This window comes from Manis javanica, chromosome 1 (genome assembly GCF_040802235.1).
Source record: "Manis javanica isolate MJ-LG chromosome 1, MJ_LKY, whole genome shotgun sequence".
In the NCBI taxonomy this organism is placed as follows: Eukaryota; Metazoa; Chordata; class Mammalia; order Pholidota; family Manidae; genus Manis; species Manis javanica.
Genome location: NC_133156.1, coordinates 79,447,899 through 79,460,544, shown reverse-complemented (window position 1 = coordinate 79,460,544; position 12,646 = coordinate 79,447,899).

The window sequence follows — 12,646 nt, the reverse complement described above, 5'->3', positions numbered from 1 at the left end:
AAACTATTTGGACAGTTTAATGGGGGGCCATTTATCTCTAAATTGAGTTTAGTTGGTTATGCTTAAAACTATGAATTCGCGTATTTTAGTGGGCAAAAGTTTTTTTTTTTTGTCCCCCTCTTGATTGACACCTGGTGGAAGTTCTAGTTGGTCAGGTACTAAGGGATTTTGTGCTAACTTTGGTAACGATACTACTAGGCTTTTTTCGCCACCTAGTGGTAAAAGTGATGAATTTGCTAAAATGTCAGCGTCTTAGCATTAAGGTATTAAGCATTCATATGCCATTGGGCAAGGAACGAATTTAAAAGTGCAGTACACAATGAAGCCTGAAGTTACTATTTTTTAAAAATTAGGTACTAGTGAATAATGGCTGAATTCTTCAGAGTTTTTAAAGTTCTCTAGGTGAATATTACTTATCTCTGAAAAAGTAAGAATCAGTTGTGTGAATACATTAGAATTGCATTTAACCAAAAATAATCCCAAGAGATTTACTTGTAGTTTGGAGAATTGTTTGAGCACATTAAATGATTCATTCCTGTCACTATATTACATTTTTCCTTGTGTTTGAAGCTTTTTGGATGTTAGGTATCATTATCTCTATTATTTATTTTGCTATTTCTCTTTATTTTTTGTTGTATCTTTCTAAACATTTAGTAAATGCCAAGAAATTCTTATCTGCTATCATGTTTACTTAAGCTCCTACTTGCCTTAATTATCACCTTCTTCTCTTTGAATTTGGTGACCGGCTGTTTCTTAAGTGCCTGAACGTGAGTTTACTTGCTTCATTTTTTTTCCCTCCTCCTATTTATTCAAACTATGAAAATACCAGAAACTATTTGTTTCAGCCAGCAGTTTTGGCACCCCTAAATCCTTGTTTATGCTTTCATTTATAAAAGAAAGAAAGTGGACTACATTTTGAATGTTTTCTCTTGTGACTTTTATAACCTCTCCTTTTCAGTCTCCTCAGCTTGAAATGGCTGCAGTGTATCCAGTATCTTGGACTTTTGGACTTGCTTCACTGGGCCCTTACTGTGTTTTGCATTAAAATTTAAGCTATTCGTCTTTACCACCAAGGCTCTTTTACTGCACCCCAGCCTACGTTTCATATGCCACCTCCTCCTACTCATCTGCTAACTCTCTATACTCCTGTCAAGTACATCTTCTGTCCCTTTTGTTAGCGTGTCTTACTGTTGCCAATGTGCAGTTACATGCTGCTTTCTGTGCCCAGAACAACATTCTACTGCTGTGTTATCTCCTTCCCCTTCTTCTAACCCCTCCACTAGGTTCAATTGGTGCAAATGAATAAAATCCCAACTAGACAGAATAACTGACTTCCCCTCCCCTTTTTATAGTTTCTTCAGAACTAACATAGGAATCTATATGGCATTTGTTTCTTGAATTTTAAACAACGATTATTCCATCTTGCTGTATAAAGGTTTAAGTTTGCTCTTGAGAACTCTGTCAAAAACTGATCAATGCTGATTGCTATCAAGATATATAACATTGAGGTGATATGTCAAAATTATTGCCAAGTCTGGACTTTTTCACATATCAAAATGCTCAGTATTGTTATAAAAAAAAAAGCAAGCCATCTTAACTGAAAGTTTTCCTGTGTGGTAAGACAAACCAGACCAGCAGTTAGAACCTGTTTCTTAAAGAAAAATGTGAAATCCATGCTTAATCCTTATCTTAACTAATACTTCACAGGCTTGAGTGCTGTAGAACTAAGGGAAGTTTTTGTTAAGTCTTAATTCTGTATTTCAAGATTTTGAAACTCTGACAACTCTTTAACATCTTTAAAATGAAACAAATTTGACTTTGATATGGAAACTGAAGGTATGATTTGCTATATTGTTAGCAAAATGAGTAAGATGTGTTTTTCATATTTGATAGTTAATTATTTGGTGTTATGTTTTTGGTATTTAATAGACATTCACATTTTGTGTACCAATATGGTTTTTGTTCTTCCTCATTAAGAAATAATGTGATGAGTGTTATATGAATGCCATTTAATCTTTTATTTTTTGATTTCTTGATTTAAAGTAAAATAATTCTGTCAACCCAGAGAGATACCACTGTTACATTTTGGTATGTTTCCATATAGATGTACAACTAAGTAAGAAAAGCATTGCCAGTTAAGCTATGACAATGCTTCTAATCAAGTAGAATTTTTTGACAACAGATATGATGAGGAGAGTCAAGGGATGGTCTTTTGAATGAATTTGCAACACATTTTAAGTTAGATGAGTTGGCAAAATGTATTCATCCAGGCTCAAGTGAGATGAGGCCTGTAAGAAGGATCAGAAATGCTTAATTTCTTTTCTGAACTATTATGACTTTTGACCAGGCACAGCTTGTGTAACTGGAGTAAAAAAACTGTAATGACAATGACTAATATTTTCAGATGGATATTGAGTTCTAGTGGCAAAGTATAATTGAAAGAAACTAGTTCCCTAGTTCCCAGTATTTTTTTGTTTCTATTTTTTTTGTTCCCAGTTTCTTACATCAAATTATTTGACTAACTGGAATATAAAATTCCTTATCTTACCTGGACAATGTTGCACTTCCACTTGTCAGCATTTTCTCAGTTGATGAAGAGGATCATTATTTTAAATGATTAAAACCCCCCAAATTTGTTATTTACTGCTTCTACCTTTTCAATGCTGTTTAATGGAAGCATTTTCCAAGGGTCTGCCACCTAAGGTTAGCTTTATTTACGTTAATTATTATCTTTATGATACCATAACTTAAAAACTGTAAGAGAAAATTACTGTCTCTCATGCATCTGTAATTGGCTCAGTTTTCATGTTACTGTCCTTCCTGTTGGGGAATTCTACTTGCTACCAAATTGAAGAAGTAGCTATGGTGAAGGAAGTGTTTGTCAGGAAAAGCTGTGAGGAGGAGGGGCAAGTTAAGTTTAAAAGTTTGTGGAGGGCTCACTGCCTCCAGATTTCTAAGTGTTTCAAATGACCTTTTGTTTTAGGGTCAGGAAACAGGTCAGGTGATAGCTGAACTTTAAAAATCACACATTTAAAATATGATCTAGTAAATTCACATGTGGAAAATCAGCGATTAGTTTTGTATTTGTTGTTTTTGTAACATAAATACCCTTTTAGTTCATGTATAATCTATTTAAAGTATTTCAGTGGAAGCATGAGGCAACTGAAATGTTTTTTCCCCAAACTGTTAGAACATTTCTTTAGTCATGTATGAATTTCAAGGTATTTTGCTGTGGAGAATCTGATAAAAGAAATTAAATGCTTTAGTATTTTGGACTGTGAAACATGTAAAGGATTTTGTGGACATGGAAGTACTCATGCTGTTGTAAAGAAGCACAAAACATTATCCAAAGTGAGGAACAGAATTAAATCATGAATATTTTACAAGTTAAAATAATATAGGCTGTCTTGATCTTTAGAAAGTGGGAGTAATGCTTTGATAAAGCCAAAATAATTTTATAAGGTACACATTAAAAACAAAATTTGGAAGCTACAGTAGATACCATTTTACATAATAACTCTAATGTTCAAATCATAGCTTTTACACTGTTAGAAATAAAGGACACTTGAATAGGAAGAAGTCTTTTAACTTTAGCTTTTCATTTATTAGTATTATTATTTTTGCTATATTTGGGTCCTTTTTGGTGAAACTTGATAGCAGCTTTCAGAAAGGTGAATGTATAAGAAGAAACTTAGCTGAGCTCGGACCTCCCCTTTGGTCTTTGTGCAAATGGAGCGGAAGGAGAGAAGAACCGTTTGAAAGAGTCATTTGATAGGCAAGCAGCAAATGGGAGAGTGTTGCAAGGCTGATGTAAAATACAGTCATGATCTTATAGGGACTGTGGGGGAGAAGGAAAGGCCATACAGTTACTCTGTTTCTAGAATTAGCCTTTCTCATCATCACAAACCTCAGTGTTTTGTGTTCTAATTGCAGTGCTTGCTTCCATATCTCTCACTCTACAGTGAAGTTCACGCCAGATGAAATGAAATGTTCGTCACTGGCTTTTGAGACAGTCGTGGCTAAAAGAGGACTAAGCTGATTAGGTAAACTTCCTAAAAATCACCAAAACATGAATAAGAAAGACTCTTCAGAGAGTAATGAGAAGATGAAAGGCAAGAGATCTGTCCTGTGGCGGTTGTGGGGACAGAGAAAGATGAGGAGACAGTTACAGTAGACAGGCAGTCCAGAGATGCTCAGCGATCAAGCCCACTTTCAAAGAGTGGGTATCCTCAGACATGTTAGGTAATGACAGCAAGTCAAGAAGACTTCCAGGGGATTGGTAAGCCTAGCTGATAACAGAAGATGGGGGGAGGAGGGTTGGTGAGATGTAGATGTATAGGACATGCATACACTGGCCACAGAGTCCAGAAACCACCAGGTTGTATGCTAAGTTGGGTATGTGTGTGAGAAATAGAAAGAGATCATCTTTATAACAACCAGGATACTAGCATATGATATGGCAGCCACTGTGCTTTCTACTCATTATCTCTTTTGATCCTCTTAACAGCCCTATGAAGTAAACACTAGTATATCCATTTTATAAACAAGGAAACGAAACAGACTTGGAGTGGTGAAGTAACTTGTCCAAACTCATACAGCTAGTAACAGATGGTGCTAGGATTTGAACCTGTGCTGTTAATCACTAGGCCATATTGCAAGCAAGTCAATAGACTTATTTATTAGTATCTCACCCAAGAAGTTTGGATTATGTGTTTGGATTATGTGTTTCTCTTTGCTCACAGCACCTTATTCCTTCACAGTCTTTTATGTAGTTTGTACATTTATTATCTCTTCCATAATACTCCAAGCCTCTCAAGGTCACTCTCCGTGTCTTATCTAGTGCATGAGTATTAATCCATTTTGTATCTCCAGCACTTAGCATAGTGTTTGGCAAATAATACTACTCAATGTATGTTTGTTGATATTTGATATGTTATCTTAAAGAAGTTTTTCATTGTAAGGTTATAGAGTCTTATGGGAAGTTTTTCTAGATAACCACATGAAACGACATAAGACTGATGAATTAAAAAGATATTAATTCAAGCTGTCATTTTATAAATGTGTGTGATTGCCACAAGGTCACCATCATGATGTATTGGGCAATCCCAGTTCAAGTGAATGAAGATTATTGGCCTTTGCTAAATGAAGTTTTATGCTGTAAAATATTAACCTTATTAAAAATACAGATACTCCCTTTCAGCATTTTTCTACTTATATTACTTATATTTACAGCTGATAAAGAGTCTTCCACCCTGCTTCTGACGGCTTAGGAAATATGCTATTATGTGCCATAGCAGAGAGCAACTGTAAGGATTTGGGCAAGTTAAGTGAGACTTGCAATACTGTTTATCTGAGTTTTAACGTAATTTTACAGCTGATACTCAAGTATTCTGAACAGATTTGTAAGTAGGTACTAGAAAGATACTTAATTTCAAAAGTCTTGATTATATAATATTTTACTTATATATACTGAGATTGTATATAGTTGATTCTTAGAAAGTAGAGTCATTAAAAACATTTCTGAAAAAAAGTACTTTTCATTAATAGGTTTGGTAAATTCATTGATCAGGTATGTGAAACCCTGGTCACTAAAAGTATAACTAAAAAAAATATTTATATGCATTTAAAAATATTCAGTATTTGCTGTAGAGCAGCAAATTTTTATGGATTTGTGAATGGGAATACAATGTAACATTCCAGGTGCTTAGAAGTTATTAGAAAGCATGAGCAGTAGACAGTGCTGTGGATTAAATTTGTTTGTATAAATTTAGCTCCAGAAAAAAAATGGATTAATTTTTCTTTAATAATTAAAAAAAAAGCTCTTGGAGTTTGTTTAGTGTATAATCTCATATACTTTTCTAAACAACAGAGATCTAAGATAAAATCATACAATTAAAGGTAAAACATGATAGTTAAATTTAGAGAAAGTGTGGTCAGTCAGTAGAAAAGTATAATCAATGTGAGTTTAAATTTTCACTTCTGGAAGCCAGAACTTTTAGCTTAAAATTTATAAATGAAACACAATATAAGATAGAGAGTTAGGAAATATATATTTTTCTTCACAATTATGAGACTCAAAAGAGCTTTAAATCTGTTATATACAATGTGTGGTCTGTCAGTGTAGGGCCCATCACACAATCACACAACTGAATCATTACTCTTTCTTACTTTAGGTCTTTCTTCCTCAAAGCAATATTTAGTTTTTAATAATTATTTAAGTGATAGAAAACTTTGTTTTCCACAAATTTATATATTTGGCCTACATTGTTATGTAATATGTTAAAAGTATATATTTTAATAAATACATTTACTATACAGTGTATATGTAGAATTTGCTATGGGGACTTACGTGTATTTACTCACTAGGACAGAGAAGAAAGAAATATTCTGTGCTTGAGTAGTGCTAATGTTTTCTGGATTTTCTCATTTTCCAGAAGATAAGTTTCTGTAAGAACCTGTGTTTTCTTTAAAAAAGGAAATAACAAGAAAAATAACTATCATGGAGAAACTTACTATTTGTGTTAAGAAACAATCTTTTGTTTTGTTTCTACCTGCTTATTAAATAGGGTATGTAAAGCAAAATTAAAAAATTAGATAGGAAAAGAAGACAAATTTAAAAGAGCTCTGGAGGGAAAAAGTACATTTGACTATGTAATTCTTAAAACAAAATGATGAAGATGGTGGACTCAGCTCTTTACATGTTTAATATCATTTGAACTGAACAATAATGCAAAGGGTCCTCATTTTACAATGGGGAAACTGAGGCTCAGAGAGAGCCAGTAACTTACTCAAGGTCACACCCTAAGTGGCAGAGTTACCTTTACAGACTTTAGACTTTAACAGGGAATATAAACAAATAGCTACAATAGATGTATGTGTGCTGTAGATAGTGTGTGTGACTGATAGGCTCAGTGCAGTGTTAGGGAACAGTGGGCAAAGGTAATGAATCCTGATCCAGAGCTCAGGCACAGCCTTCCCAGAGAAGTTGAGACTCAGTAGAGAAGAGAGGGAAATGAGAGTGCTTAATGATCAATCTAGAGAAGTAAACAGAGGCCAGATTGTCAGAACCTTAGAGCTAGTTAGAACATGTAACTAATTGTCCTAGTTGGGATACTTTTGAGAGCAAAAGGGAGGCTGATAACTGTTGGTTCAAATCAGCTGTCTTGGGGAAACCAGGATGTATGGCAGTGTAAGGAGTTTGGACTTCATTGTAGGAGCAATCAAGAACACCAGAGGGAAACTGAAGGAACAAAGCAGCAGCAGACTCACAGAACCCAAGAATGGACTAACAGTTTCCAAAGGGAAAGGGACTGGGGAGGATGAGTGGGATCAGTGGCGGGGGGGGGGAGAGAAGGGGAATAAGGGGCATTACAATTAGCACACATAATGTAGTAGGGACACAGGGAAGGCAGTATAGCAGAGAAGACAAGGAGTGACTCTATAGCATCTTACTATGCTGATGGACACTGACTGTAATGGGGTATGTGGTGGGAACTTGATAATGGGGGGCATCTGGTAACCACAGTGTTGCTCATGTAATTGTATATTAATGATACAAAAATAAAAAAAAAAGAACACCAGAGGGGAATAATATGAACAGATTAGTGTTTTAGAGTAATTTAGACTGATGTGTAGAAAATGGATTGGAGCACTTGAGACTATTTTAGGAGGCTGTTTGAGTAATACAGGAGAGTGACAATGGTGGCCAGAATTGTGTACTTTCGGAATGACTAGAAAGAAATGAATAAGCTAAAGAGATACTTAGGATGTAAAATAAATAGGACTTGGTATGTAATTGGATATGTACAGGAGGAAACATACTAATTGGATGTATATTGTAGTGAGGAAAGGGGAATCAAGGATAGTACTGGATTTCTGGCTTAGCAAATTGGTAAGTGAATGATGGAGTCATTCACTGAAATGAGGAACGGGAAGGAATAAGGATGATGATGAATTTATATTTATTCAGCTTTGTAGTTGTCCAGTTAAAAATTTTTGGTTTAGAATATTTTCAAATAAAAGATTTACAGACAGTTTGCAGGCACAGTAAACAGACCTTTTTTTACTGGATTATTTGAGGGTAATTTGCCAGTATGATGCTTCACTTCCCTTGAATACTTTACTGTGTATTTCCTACAAATAAGAACATTTGTTTACATAACCATACTACAACCATGAAAAATAGTCATTGACATTATATATTACTACCATCTAATCCTCAAATTCCAATCAGGTTTTGTCAGTTGTCTCAGTATTTTCCTTTTAAGCAAAAGGTGTCATCTCAGAATCACCTGTTGTATATAGTTGTCATGCCTCTTTAGTCTCCTTCAGTTGGGAGCAGCTATACAATCTTTCCTACTCTCTAATGACCTTAATTAGAGACCAGTTGTTTTGTAGAATGTACCTTTGTGCCTTTTCTAAGCAGTGTCCTGAGAGAGAATTAAGCCCTACCATTCTAAGGCAGTATACCTTGAATGATTTGAATTATGTATGTGGTATTCTTGAGAGTTGAAGAAGTAGTCACTATGTTCTGTAGTTCAGTTGAAAAAGGCTGCATTACTAGATTTTTGACAGGAACACCTAAAAAATGTTGCTGGTTTCTTCTCATTGAATCCTGTCAGATGACATACAATTTTGATTCGTCCCATTACTAATCATCACTTGATTAAGAATTTGTCAGTAATCTCAACTATTAAGTTTCTTCTTTCTTTCTTTTTTTTTTTTGGTTGTTTTTCTCCCCTAGTAATTAATATTTTGTGGGGAAGTTCTTGGTAAGTTTCCAAGTATCCCATTCTTAATCAAACTCCAATTTACTCATTTGTTTATTTGTACTACTTTTGACTAATATGGGCCATAACTCATTACTGTCATTATTTATCTTGATGTTCAAATGGTTCCTAATTTAGCTAGTAGAAACCCCTTCTGGGTGACTCATGTGTTCTCTTGACTCCATCACATTCTGACTACTTCCTTTCTAGCACAAGATAATAACAAGTTCATCTTGTACTTTCTCTGTCCTAGCCCTAGAATCAGTTATTTTAGCCCTGAGTCTTTATAGTGGAGAATAACATTTAGAAGACAAGATCTGGGCACTAGCTGTGCTTTTTGCCTTTGGAGTTTTGTGCTTTGGAGCTCTGTCAATGGAAAGAGCCAGGCTATATATGCCTGTATATATGAATGTAAATAAGCAGTTTTGCATTGCATCTAGCTATTCATCTTTCTCAAACCATGAGTGCACATTGATACCATCAATCAGTTCTAATGTAGCACCCCAGGGTTTGTTCTTTCTCCCTTTCCTGTATGTGAACCCCTTCCTTGATGCTGGGAGCCTGGCTCCCATTGGTCTAATGAGATATACTTATTTGATTAATCCCCATGTAAGTAATCAATCTCTCATTTCCACTGCTATCCCCTTTCCTATATAGAAGCATTCTTCCCCTGTGAGGATTGCACCTCACATGGACGTATCCTCCTCACCCAGCTCAGGCTTACCCTCTCCACTCTGCACTGACCTTTGTGTGAAGCCATCTTCACCCTGTATCAGATGGGCTTTGAATGACATGCTGCGCCCACTTTTCCTCCTCCTGTGCCTCTTCCACAAGCAGGGCAGCTATACAACTATTATTTTTTGTTATAATTAATCTACAATTACATAAAGAACATTATGTTTACTAGGGTCCCCCTTTCATCAAGTCCCTCCCACAAACCCCATTACCGTCACTGTCCATCAGCATAGTAAGATGTTGTAGAATCACTACTTGTCTTCTCTGTATTGCACAGCCCTCCCCATGCCCCCCCCACATTATACATGCTAATCGTAAGGCCCCCTTTCTTTTTCCCCACACTTATCCCGCCCTTCCCTCCCATTCTTCCCAGTCCCTTTCCCTTTGGTAACCATTAATCCATTCTTGGGTTCTGTGACTCTGCTGCTGTTTTGTTCCTTCAGTTTTTCTTTGTTCTTATACTCCACATATGAGTGAAATCATTTGGTATTTGTCTTTCTCCACTTGGTTTATTTCACTGAGCATAATACCCTCTAGCTCCATCCATGTTGTTGCAGATGGTAGGATTTGTTTTCTTCTTATGGCTGAATAGTATTCCACTGTGTATATGTAACACATCTTCTTTATCCATTCATCTACTGAAGGACACTTAGGTTCCTTCCATTTCTTGGCTATTGTAAATAGTGCTGTGATAAACAGAGGGGTGCATCTGTCTTTTTCAAACTGGGCTGCTGCATTCTTAGGGTAAATTCCTAGAAGTGAAATTCCTGGGTCAAATGGTATGTCTATTTTGAGCATTTTGAGGAACCTCCATACTGCTTTCCACAATGGTTGAACTAATTTACATTCCCACCAGCAGTGTAGGAGGGTTCCCCTTTCTCCACAACCTCGTCAACATTTGTTGTTGTTTGTCTTTTGGATGGTAGCCATCTTTACTGGTGTGAGGTGATATCTCATTGTGGTTTTAATTTGCATTTCTCTGATAACTAGTAATGTGGAGCATCTTTTCATGTGTCTGTTGGCCATCTGAATTTCTTCTTTGTAGAACTGTCTGCTCAGCTCCTCTGACCATTTTTTTTATTAGATTATTTGCTTTTTGTTTGTTGAGGTGCATGAGCTCTTTATATATTTTGGATGTCAAGCCTTTATCGGATCTGTCATTTACGAATATATTCTCCCATACTGTAGGGTACCTTTTTGTTCTATTGATGGTATCCTTTGCTGTACAGAAGCTTTTCAGCTTGGTGTCGTCCCACTTGATCATTTTTGCTTTTGTTTTCCTTGCCTGGAGAGATATGTTCATGAAGAAGTCGCTCATGTTTATGTCCAAGAGATTTTTGCCCATGTTTTTTTCTAATAGTTTTATGGTTTCATGACTTACATTCAGGTCTTTGATCCATTTCGAATTTACTTTTGTGTATGGGGTTAGACAGTGATCCAGTTTCATTCTCTTACATGTAGCTGTCCAATTCTGCCAGCACCATCTGTTGAAGAGACTGTCATTTCTCCATTGTATGTCCACAGCTCCTTTATTGTATATCAATTGGCCATATGTGTTTGGGTTAATGTCTGGAGTCTCTATTCTGTTCCACTGGTCTGTGGCTCTGTTCTTGTGCCAGTACCAAATTGTCTTGATTACTATAGCTTTGTAGTAGAGCTTGAAGTTGGGGAGTGAGATCCCCCCCACTTTATTCTTCCTTCTCAGGATTGCTTTGGCTATTCAGGGTCTTTGGTGTTTCCATATGAATTTTTGAACTATTTGTTCTAGTTCGTTGAAGAGTGTTGTTGGTAATTTGATAGGGATTGCATCAAATCTGTATATTGCTTTGGGCAGGATGGCCATTTTGATGATATTAATTCTTCCTAGCCAAGAGCATGGGATGAGTTTCCATTTGTTAGTGTCTTCTTTAATTTCTCTTAAGAGTGTCTTATAGTTTTCAGGGTATAGGTCTTTCACTTCTTTGGTGAGGCTTATTCCTAGGTATTTTATTCTTTTTGATGCAATTATGAATGAAATTGTTTTCCTGATTTCTCTTTCTATTGGTTCATTGTTAGTGTATAGGAAAGCTACAGATTTCTGTGTGTTAATTTTGTATCCTACAACTTTGCTGTATTCCGGTATCAGTTCTAGTAGTTCTGGAGTGGAGTCTTTAGGGTTTTTTATGTACAATATCGTGTCATCTGCAAACAGTGACAGTTTAAGTTCTTTACCAATATGGATTCCTTGTATTTCTTTGTTTTGTCTAATTGCCGTGGCTAGGACCTCCAGTACTATGTTGAATAATAGTGGGGAGAGTGGGCATCCCTGTCTTGTTTCCGATCTCAGAGGAAAAGCTTTCAGCTTCTCACTGTTCAGTATGATGTTGGCTATGGGTTTATCATATATGGCCTTTATTGTGTTGAGGTACTTGCCCTCTATACCCATTTTGCTGAGAGTTTTTATCGTGAATGGATGTTGAATTTGTCGAATGCTTTTTCAGCATCTATGGAGATGATCATGTGGTTTTTGTCCTTCTTTTTGTTTATGTGGTGGATGATGTTGATGGATTTTCGAATGTTGTACCATCGTTGCATCCCTGGGATGAATCCCACTTGGTCGTGGTGTATGATCCTTCTGATACATTTTTGAATTCAGTTTGCTAATATTTTGTTGAGTATTTTTGCATCTGTGTTCATCAGGGATATTGGTCTGTAATTTACTTTTTTGTTGGGGTCTTTGCCTGGTTTTGGTATTAGAGTGATGCTGGCTTTGTAGAATGAGTTTGGGAGTATTCCCTGCTCTTCTATTTTTTGGAAAACTTTAAGGAGAATGGGTATTATGTCTTCTCTGTATGTCTGATAAAATTCCAAGGTAAATCCATCTGGCCTGGGTGTTTTGTTCTTGGGTAGTTTTTTGATTACGATTCAATTTCTTTGCTCATATTTGGTTTGTTTAAGTTTTCTGTTTCTTCCTTGGTCAGTCTTGGAAGGTTGTATTTTTCTAGGAAGTTGGCCATTTCTTGTAGGTTTTGCAGCTTGTTAGCAGATAAGTTTTCATAGTAGTCTCTAATAATTCTTTGTATTTCTGTGGAGTCTGCTGTGATTTTTCTTTTCTCGTTTTTGATTCTGTTGATGTGTGTTTATTCTCTTTTTCTCTTAATAAG